A 12,023-nucleotide genomic window follows, 5' to 3' on the forward strand; every position below is an offset into this window, starting at 1 on the left:
CCACTTGGAATTAAACCATCCGAAGAATTTTCACTTGGAATCAAACCCATGCTAAGAATTTTCATTTGGTATCAAACCATCCCAAGAATTTCCATTTGGAATTAAACCATCCCAAGAATTTTCACTTGGAATCAAACCATTCCAAGAATTTCCACTTCGAATTAAGTCGTCCCAAGAATTTTCATCCACCTTGCATCAATGCTAACCAATGCCCGTGTATAATCACCACAGGCCTTGCATAAATATTAGCCAATGCTCGCGCATAAACACCATACACCTTTCGTCGAAACCATGCCGCAACCTACAATGCAAAACCACCGAACATTGCGAAAAGCCACAAATCGAATATTCACACTTCGCAGCCACCGTGTGGTTTTATTCCCTCGCCAGAGACGCAACACCTGCCAACGTAACACCACCATGGCACCACGATATATTGCCGACAACAAAGCACCGACAACGATCCTTCCATCAAATTTCTCAATTTCTCATTACAACTTTAGCAACCAAAAGATGATTCTCCAACAACAAGGAATTAATCTTTTCTGATGTGGAAGATCAGATTACGCTGCAACCTCAAAGCATATTAAGAAAAAAATCCTTTCGAACGATAGCTCTTGATACCACTACTGGGACAAATGCATCATCAATTAAGAACATTACCGTTTTTACCCCCAAAAATCACCCTATTAGTAGAAAAATAAGATAAAAACAAGGAACATGAAACCCCAAAATCGAAGAAAAATCACGACCATCAAAGAGTAACACTATGTGAAAATTTGTTCAACACATAAACTACCCTCCCATGCCTTTTGACTCCAAGTACACCCACACTCTCCAAAGCAAGAATTAAACCAAACCTCACAACACTCTATTACAAGAGTATAAGAAAACTCAAATACAAGTTTAAAAGTGTGTTTGATTGGGATAATTATATAATCACTAACCCCCACCCCTTAGTTATCCTAAGTGATATGAGACTTTTCAAGACATATATTATTGTCATCCACCCAACAATTATAATACTATAATTATAATATTATTAATAGTATTTTTAGGTGATTTACGAATTTATTTGATTGTAAATTATTACTAGTATTTTTTTAGGTGTTTTACGAATTTATTAATTTCATATTGACTTAATTAAATAAAGAAAAAAACTATATATTTATCTATGGGCTATCAATTTATTATGTATTTTATAAAATACATTATTTTGCATAAAGTTTTTAAGGAAATAAAAAGACAGAAACAATGTGTCTTTTGAAAAAAAAAAAAGCTGTCAAGAAAAAACAAAGTAACCATTTTGTCAATCCACCAGAAAAGGGTTGGAGAAGGTGCTAATATCTTTTTTATCCTTTCTATTGTTTAATTATTGCGTTGTTATCCACCTTATCAAGGGAAGAGAAGGTTTTATATTAATCTTTGGATACACAATAGAAGTTATAATATACTATGTGTGGTAATTCATTTCCACATTAGTTCTCAACCAGAGTTTCTTATTTTAGAGAAACTGTTTCAGAGGCTGCTCCACCTTTTCTTGCATTATATATTATGACCCAATAAACTCCTCAATAAGTCATAGCTATGTGTGCAGAGATGACAAAATATGAACTGTTGTGTACACCAATTCCGTATATAACCAATCCTTCATGCTTCTGCCTTTCACACTTTCACCACTAAGAATAAACTTTCACAGTTCAAGATCAGTGTTATACTCTTATTTCATACCACCACAAATATAATGACTACTTTTCTGGAACCATTTTATGCACTTCTCCTGCTTCTCATGCATGCTGCAGGACCTACTCTCGGATTCAACAATAGCACAGAAATAAAGTGCATTGAGAGGGAGAGACAAGCACTCCTCAGCTTCAAACTTAGCCTCGTAGATGGCTATGGCATGCTGTCTACATGGAGGGATGATGAAAACAGTAGAGATTGTTGCAAATGGAAAGGCATTCAATGTGACCATCAAACAGGTCATGTAATCATCCTTCATCTCCGTGGTTCGGATACAGAATATTTGAGAGGTGCACTCAATATCAGTTCATTGTTTCCTTTGCAAAATATTCGATATTTAGATCTCAGCTACAACTTTTTTATAGGGAGTCACATCCCACAACTCATCGGCTCACTTACCAACTTAAGATATCTCAATCTCTCCTGTTTCCTTTTTAGTGGCAGCATTCCAATCCAACTTGGAAACCTTACACATTTATTGTCTCTGGATTTAAGTCAGAATTTTCTTCTTCGCGGAGAAATCCCATATCAACTTGGAAGCCTTACAAATTTAAGGTATCTAGATCTCAGTGAAAATAATCTTGATGAGAAAATCCCTTCTCAACTTGGAAATTTGTCACAGTTGAAGTACCTTGAACTTAGTCAAAATGCCTTTTCTGGAACATTGTCTTTCCAGGTTGGCAATTTTCCTTTCTTGCACACTTAGACTTGCTGGTGATTTTGATGTCAAACCCGAGGATGCAAAGTGGTTGTCTAATCTCAGTTCCCTAAGACATCTAGCCTTCAATGGTTTACATAACCCTCACTGGTTGCAAATGATTCATAGTCCAAATTTAAAATAGTTGAGGCTAGTTGACTGTTCTCTTTCAGATACCCATATTCAATCTCTGTTTTATTCACCTTCCAACTTTTCCAGTTCCCTAACCATCCTTGATCTTTCTTCTAATATGCTCACATCCTCATCATTTCAGTTGTTGTCTAACTTTAGCCTTAACCTTCAAGAGCTTTATCTTTCTCAAATAACATTGTTTTCTCATCTCCGGTCTTCTCAAGTTTTCCTTCTCTTGTGATCCTTGACCTTTCTTATAATAATATGACATCATTTGTCTTTCAGGGTAGTTTCAACTTCAGTTCAAAACTTCAAAATCTTAATTTGCGAAATTGTAGTCTCAGGGATGGTAGTTTTCTCATATCTGACATTTCAATTACGAATTCTTCATCTTCTCTTGCCTCGCTTGATCTCTCCTCAAATCTGTTAAAATCATCATCCATATTTTACTGGCTCTTCAACTCCACTACCAATCTTCGTACTATTGACCTTTATGAAAACGTGTTGGAAGGTCCCATTCCAGATGGATTTGGGAAAGTAATGAACTCTCTTAAAGTTCTTGACCTCTATGGTAACAAACTGCAAGGCGAGATTCCATCTTTCTTTGGGAACATCTACGCATTGCAAAGTTTAGACCTCTCACATAACAAGTTGAGTGGAAAAATTTCTAGCTTGTTTCAAAATTCTTCATGGGGCAACACACAAGTTTTTCAGAGTTTGTATTTATCTGATAACCAGATTACTGGCATCCTACCTATCAGCATTGGATTACTATCTGAGTTGGAGGACTTGTACTTGGATGGAAATTGCTTGGAGGGTGACGTCACTGAATCCCATCTTTCCGGTTTTTCCAAATTAAGGTACTTATCTTTGTCAGATAACTCTCTGTCTCTAAAAATAGTCCCTAGTTGGGTTCCTCCTTTCCAATTATATTTTTTGACACTAAGATCTTGCATGTTGGGCCCCACCTTTCCTAGTTGGCTCCAGACTCAACGCTCTTTATTTCATCTGGATATTTCTGAGAATAGGCTTAATGGTTCAGTACCAAAATGGTTTTGGAACAACTTGCATAATGTGGGATATTTGGATATGTCTAAGAATAATCTCAGTGGTGTAATTCCTAATATTATATCATTGAGGCTTTTCAATAGACCGTCCACATTTCTGAATTCAAATAATTTTGAAGGCGAAATTCCGCAATTTTTACTACAAGCTTCAGACCTAACGCTTTCTCACAATAAATTTTCAGATCTGTTTTCATTCATATGTGACCAACACACATATGCAATGGCCACTTTGGATTTATCAAACAATCAATTAAAGGGACAACTCCCATACTGTTGGAAATCTGTTGATATGTTACTGTTTATTGATTTAAGCAACAATAAATTGTCAGGGAAGATTCCTGTGTCCATGGGCAGCCTTGTTAAATTGGAAGTCTTGGTTTTACGAGACAATAACCTAATGGGTGAATTAGCTTCCACTTTGAAGAATTGCAGCAATTTAATTATGTTGGATGTGGCTGAAAACATGTTTTCTGGCACCATACCATCATGGATCGGAGAAAGTATGCAACAATTGATAATCTTGAACATGCGAGGGAATCACTTCTCTGGACATCTTCCTATTCAACTTTGTTATTTGAAGCACATTCAATTCTTGGATCTTTCAAGAAATATGTTATCAAAAGGAATTCCATCATGCTTAAACAATTTGACTGCAATGTCTGAAAAGAGTATCAACACAAGTGACACTCTAAATCGTATATATTCGATGGATATCATCACTTATATCCAAATTTATGGCGCTTATGGTCACAAAAGTTACACCCTTAACATAAGCTTGGTGTGGAAAGGTGTGGAACAGGGGTTCAAGAATCCAGAGTTACTGCTTAAGAGCATTGACATTTCAAGTAATAATTTAACTGGTGAAATACCGAAGGAGATTGGATATTTGGTTGGGCTAGTTTCTCTGAATTTATCCAGAAATAATCTGAGAGGAGAAATTCCTTGTGGGATTGGGAGTTTAAGATCACTAGACTCCCTTGATTTATCAAGAAATCATATCACTGGGAAAATTCCTTCTTCTCTTCATGAAATTGACGGTCTGGCCAAACTAGACTTGTCACACAACTATCTTTCAGGAAGAATTCCACGGGGAAGACATTTTGAAACCTTTGATGGCTCTAGTTTTGAAGAAAACATTGATCTTTGTGGTGTACAACTCAAAAAAAGTTGTCCTGGAGATCAAACAATAAAAAAGATTTCAAAAGCTGAAGCAATCAATGATGTTGAAGATAGTGGTTTCTATGAGGCATTATACATGAGCATGGGGATTGGATACTTCACTGGATTTTGGAGCTTAGTAGGGCCAATGCTACTTTGGCGTTCTTGGAGAAATGCTTATATGAGATTCCTAAATAAATTGACAAAATATATATGATCAGTTGTATTCAATGTGAGGACAAAAAGGTATGCTTGTATCTTCTCCTTTTTCAAATTCATGATTTATCTCCTGCCTTAATTGAATGTATTATGTTATAGGTAGGGATGGAAACGGGTCGGGTCGGACACGGATAGTGCTTATCCGCAATTCGACTCGCAAAAAAAAATCTGTTCATTACCCGTCCGTTTATCTGTCGGGTATCCGCTTAAAAAATACCCGCGGATAATTTTAAAACCACGTGGATATCCGATACTCGTAAATATTTTAAAAAAAATATATTTTATAAATTTTTTAATATAAAATTATTAAAATAAAATATTAACAAAATAAAATTTTAATTATAATTAAATTTGACATAATAAAATATACTGTTAATTTTAATTAATTTAATTAAATTTAACTTAATAAAATATAATTTTAATTTTAATTTTAATTTTTTGTAGGTAACGGGTACCCGCGGATACGAATAGTATGATACCCGTACCCGACCTGTTTATAAGCGAATATTAAAATACCTGTTACCCGCTACCTGCAGGTAATAAATACCCGCGATAGTAACTATCCGTCACGGATTTTATCTGCGAATATCTGCGGAGGCGAGTATTTTTGCCATCCCTAGTTATAGGCATAAAAATATGAAGTCCCCGAGCCAGAACATTCCATATGTCATCTCCTCTGTTGTCCCTATTTAACCTGATGTTTAAGTATTAATCCGATATGAATAATTTCTCCTTTAATATTATTCAGAATAATTTAAATATCTTAATGACGATACATAATTTGTTCATAAAATATACTTAATAGCAAATAGGTAGATACAATTAGATGAAGACTTCTAAGATGATAGATTTTTTAATCAATTTGGGTTTATTTGCTTTTGAAGTATCGGGGTTGCTTTTTTAAAAAATTACCAAAAGGATGGCACGACTTCATTATTAATAAGTTATTTCCATCATTGACGATTTCTTACAAAGTCGTTGTACATAGTATGACTTCAATATTAATGTTGAAGTCATATTATTCAATAACAACTTTCATTATGCTTATACTAAAAGTAGTGTATTGGTTAGACGAATTTTTTAAAAACAAAATTACACTGAAATTGTGTAAGGATTAGAAGACTTCTACTATAAGCATTTTCGTATTTTTATTGTTTTAGTTTTACGGAAGTCGTGAAGTTATTACATGACTTCAATTTTTCCAAAACTCTTTTAATGCTTTTCAATTTTTACACAATCACCTTTTTCTTATTTTTAAATATTTGTTTAAATAATTTATTAATCAAATAATAAATAAACAGGATACAATTGGATGGAGACTATAAGAAGATACCATCAACCCTCAAATCTAACACTACATAGTCCCAGTCTCATGCTCTGAACTTAAAGGCTTAAAGGCTGAACATAAAGTTTGTTTACGATTTTTCACTACATATATCACAACTCATTTATTTTAAGGTTAAATCATTTCGTCCGTTTTCATTTTTAAAGTGAAATTTTAAGTAGGTTCATTTCTTTTATGTATTTCAATTTGACTCTTATTTTGAAAATTTTGATACAATAAAATTATTTATGTTAGTACTCTATTAACAACATTAAAGAGATAACACATGACACTTCAAGATTTTTTATTTTATTTTTGGTTTTGATTTTCTTTTTTAATTTTTTTGAAAAAAAAATTGATATGTATCAAGCTGACGTCGAGTCACGTAACAGTGGTAGTGTGATGTGGCGGTAACTAAATACCATCGCTTTAGTCTCAATTTGATTTCTGTATTTTTATTTTGTCTCAATTCAGTTCCAATTACTTCTTTTAAAATTAAACAATTTTGTCTCCTTCAAATTAAAATCAAATTTAATTTTTATATAACTATTATGCAAACATTTTTATTAAAATTTACTTTTTTATTAATATTTTTAACAAGATTAAGTTTATTTAAATTTATATTTTACATTGAATTTTATTTAAAATTATTTTAAAGTTAACAAAAAGTAATAATAGAAAAAAAATTAAAATTAAATTCATCTAACAAATATGCTAAAATTTTATGTTGTTTGTTCTCTTCTTTTGCAATGATCATCTATATTAGTATTTGCAATGATCACCTACATTACTGTACGCAGAGAGAGAGGAAGCATGTGGTGGTGTGCCTATGGAGGAAGATGATGTCGCTATCTTCATGCTATCGTTTAGTTTTTGTTGTCAATCTTTTGAGAGACTTTTGAATTTATTCTTTTTAATACTGAAAAACAATTTCTTCAATTTTTGAATTAATTAACAATGTTCTTTGTTGATGCTGTGAGATGAGATTTTTGCAAAGATATATAAAATAGATATAGGGATAAAAGGAAACACCCAAATTTATATTGGTTCGATTCTAACGAATCTACATCCAATTTTCTTTCTAAGCAACCTGAGCTAGAAGATTTCCACAATATCAAAGAGTTTACAAGATCAAGAACTTGATAACCTATCAAGACCCACACTATAATTCAATGCTACACACAATTGCATAAGCACTATCACCTGCATAGTGATGACAAAATAAGGAATTTAGAAATGCAAAAAAAATAATAAAAGAAACGAGTACACCTGAAGTGTAGTTGTTATAAGACAACCCTATTGCCAAGCAAGAAGACTTAAGATAAAATTCATCTTGATTAATTCTTGATAAACTTCTAAAAACCAAGTAAAGATCTCTCCAAGAATGCAAAAACTCTTCTATCTCAATAATCCAGTGCTTAGATTTCAAAAACATATATTTAAAATGTGAATGAAGCTTGTACAAATATAATACACCAACTGCGTTCCAACTTCTTAATGATAATTGAATGCTTCATTGAGGACGCTCAATGATCAAAATGTCGTCAGGAATCTATACTGTTCATGCATAAGAAATCTATCCTGTTCATGCATCAGGAATCTGCATTATGCTCTTCATCTCAATTCTAGAACTCCTCGAAAGCCAATAGCATGGTTAATTTATTTGAAATAAAATAATGAGTGTAATTATGTAAAATCACCATGATCACTCTCCAATATCTGCATGCCAGAGAGATGAAAGCAAATCCCGAATCCCTCAAATCATTGCTGTTTTTCGCTTTTAAATCAATGAAAAAGAACACAAATATTCCCTACATTCATCGCTTATTATCATTCGTGCATAGAGATGGCAAATAAACCCATCCTCGTGGGTATTGCCCGAACTCGTTCCTGTTTTAACGGGGAATCCCCGCATTAACTGGGTATGGGTATGGGTATGGGGAATCCCCGACTTTCTCAATTGGGTATGGGGATGTACATATCCCCGCCATAACACCTGTCCCCGTTATATCTCCGTCTCCGTTTAAATTATTAAAATATTCATGATTAATTAAGTAATTATATATATATATATATATATATTTTTTTTTTTTTTCTATTTTTTTTTCTTCTAATTATTTGATTTGTCATGAAACTCATTCACATCTTCAATATATTTTTCATCTTATCATAACCTTTATGTAATTATGTCAAAATGATGTATGTGAATTAAAAAAAAATTATGTCTCACATTTGAATATTTTTATTATTTTTTAATATTTTTATTTATTGTATATTTTCCTTTCACATGAGAATGTTTAATACTCTCATTTTAAGTGTTTAATAGCATAAAACTTTCATTTACTAGGTAATATAAAAAAAATTATTTACTTATTGTTATTAATTTTTGTTTCATTTGAAGAACTTTGTTTCGCTAAAATAATTTTCGTTATTTCTCAACCATTGAGTATATATGTTGATATTTGAAAAGTTTTCTTAGATCTCTAAGGTATTTTTGATCTTATCATACCCTTACTTATACATTTGTTTTTCTTTGTGTGATTTCTTTCGATAGTCTCCCAAATTGTTTCTAAGACACACATTTGTTAATTTTTTAATATTTTTATTTGTTGTTTATTTTAATCATGTACAATATTATTTTGATATATTTTATCTAATTATTTTTATTTTTTAACTCATTATCAATCATAGTGTAATTTTTCACTATAATTGTATAAATAACGTTTATTTACTATAATATAAAAATTTAATGTAATTGCCATGATTTTTTTTTTACCATCATCCAACATACATTGAAGTTCAAAAGGTATAAGATCTATGTCAAAATTTTATTATTATGTTTATTATTTGTTCTTTGCTTAATCAAGTGATGTATTATAACTTTTATTAGTGTATAAAAAAGAGATTCATTAAAATTTTAAAAATTGAAGTAAACAAACATTTAAAATATATTTTAATTTGAATATTTGTTTTCCTTTTATATTTTTTTAAAAATATTTTTAAATTATATCAACTAGGTTTTTGCAGTTTGCAAATTTAATAAATGTTTTGGTTTTGATGAAATTTTATTTGGTATTCTAATATAAAATGTAAACAATTATAATTTATTTCAAAGTATTTGATATCAAAGAATCCTCCTATATGCGTTGTTCACGGTGGTGGTTAACTGGTGCAGGTTCGTGATTGCGCGTTGCAGAGAAGCTTCAATGGTGGTTGTTCTGGTTCGCGGGATGGTTGGTGCGTGAGGAAGCTTCGCGTTTCCGTTGCCGAAACTCACGGTGGTGATGGGTGACGCCACTACAGTTGCGTTCGTGTGCGAGGAAGATGGTGGCGCTAGTACGTTTTTGTTGTAGGTGCGGTGGCTCTGTTGCCTTAATGTGAAGCTGGTTGGATGCGTTGCAGGTGCTGCGACTGTTCCAAATCCAATGGCTTTTTCCGGCATTGGATGCGTTTTCTGGCGCTCTAGTTCGTGGGTGCAGTTTTATGGCTTCGGTTCTATTTTGACCTGAGGCAAAAATGGAACACTATGACTTCGGGTAACAACCGAGGCCAAAAGGAGTGTCTTTTGGCCTCATCCCCATATGCCTCGGTTCCAGACCCGAGGCAAAATGAGGAAAATAACCGGGACAAAAAGCCCTTACTGTACTGGTGTTTAGTAAAATGAAATTTGTTCTCAAGTATTTTCTTGAAAACCATATTAGGGCTTGACTAAATTTCAATAAGATGTTGTTGATACCAATTGTTAAATTTAGGGTTTGAGTTTAAGAGAGGGAACACAATGAATTGAACTAATTCCAATTTTTGAAATAATATAACAAATGGTTCTCTCCTGCTTACGTATTCAAGCCAAAAAATCAACACAAATCACAGCCAGACTCATTCTTATACAATCAGAGTCATCAAACGTGCATCTTAAACATAAAATAGAGCCAAAACATACAAGATACTTCAAGAAAACGTGAAAACTCTATCTTCCCTTACCTTGACAAAAGCTACTGTGAGGGGGAACCTTAAGAGGAAGGAACACCAAAACCTGGAACTGCTTAAGAAGCTGAAAACAGAACATAGGAGGACGAAAAGGAAACTAGTTCAGAGTTGAACATGGAACTAAAGCTTAGGGACAAAAAATGAAAATGGAACAAAAGTTGGAGATTTACTTACTTGGAAGAAAAACGTTCGATGAGCTCGAAGTAGGAGCTCACACTAGCCCTAACTTAGCTTCTTTTTGAATAAGTAGAAGCAATTGAGTTAGAGAGGAAAAAAAGAACTGTGAAGAGTATAGATATTTGGAGGATGAGCTATGGTAGAAAATCTAAACAATTTTTCTGAAAATACCAAAAGCTAAAAGACTGACTTGACTTATCACTTGACCTAGACCAAATTAAGGGATAAAAAGTGGATCTCACATCATATTTTATTTTACGTTTTTTTCATAAAATTTATGTAAAAAAAGTATGTTAAGGAAAAAAATAAAAACCATTATGTAAAATATGTTTAAAATTTCATGAGTAAAGAATATTATTTAAAATATTGAATTATCAATATATATAATGAATTCAAGAGTCTTGAAATATTGAATTTTAATTGAAATATTATATATATATATATATATATATATATATATATAATATTTTAATTAAAAAAGTGGCCTACAATAATTTATTCTATAATGAAGATATTACACATTTTCAATCCTGACCACTAGATTAAAGAATATAAGAAGGTATTACTTGTACCAAGATAAGTGTATGAATTGAAATGACAAACACAAAAAATGAAATTTTATAAAAGAAATAATAATCACCTAATTATCATTTGCGTGCAAGGAATGCAATCACATCAAATTTAAAAGTTTTTTGTAATCAAGCATTTCTTAGAAAGGGACATTTTCAAAACGTACTCTAAGGTGAACCACACATGTCATCTAGTGACCTTTTTTGATAATGTAATTAAAAAGACTAGGTTGCTATTTTTTTTTTTTCAAAAAATGCTCTTGATAATTTAAAAAAGAAAGCAGTTGATTGGTTGTATACTTTATAAGAAAGTTAGAAATGATCTCAGATAATAAAAAGTATAAATAAGTATTAGCATAAACAAGAGAGAAAGAAAAACGAATTTAAATTGAATACCACCAAAGGGTAGTTAAGGAAATAAAGTATATACACGTTAATCCGTTGGACACACTATCAGCCATATATATAAATCCTATTGGTTGGTTTTGCCATGAATAGTTAAGAACCTCTGTTTTAGTGTTACTTGTTTGATATCAGCTACTACATAATGTGTAGTTATTATCTGAAACTGTTTTATGCACTTCTTCTGCTGTTGTTGCATGCTGCAGGACCCATTCTCGGGTTCAACAATAGCGCAGAAATAAAGTGCATAGAGAGGGAGAGACAGGCACTTTTTAACTTCAAACATGGCCTCATAGATGCCTATGGCATGCTGTCTACATGGAGGGATGATGAAAACAGTAGAGATTGTTGCAAATGGAAAGGCATTCACTGTGACCATCAAACACCTCATGTAACCATCCTTCGTCTCCCATGGAAAGGCATTCATATTTCCAAGTTGGCTTCAGACTCAAAGTTCCTTAAGGCTGCTTGATATTTCTAATAACAAGCTTAATGATTCCGAACCAGACTGGTTTTGGAACAGCTTGCAAAATATTGGAAGGTTAGAT

At 32.4% G+C, this 12,023-nt stretch overlaps 1 pseudogene; it reads left to right on the plus strand.

Moving 5' to 3' along the window:
• Nucleotides 1–1,744: 1,744 nt before the first annotated feature.
• Nucleotides 1,745–9,849, plus strand: LOC114180799 (annotated as a pseudogene).
• The last annotated feature ends 2,174 nt before the right edge of the window (nucleotides 9,850–12,023 follow it).

The sequence above is a fragment of the Vigna unguiculata genome, chromosome 4, assembly GCF_004118075.2.
Source record: "Vigna unguiculata cultivar IT97K-499-35 chromosome 4, ASM411807v1, whole genome shotgun sequence".
NCBI classification, from domain to species: domain Eukaryota; kingdom Viridiplantae; phylum Streptophyta; class Magnoliopsida; order Fabales; family Fabaceae; genus Vigna; species Vigna unguiculata.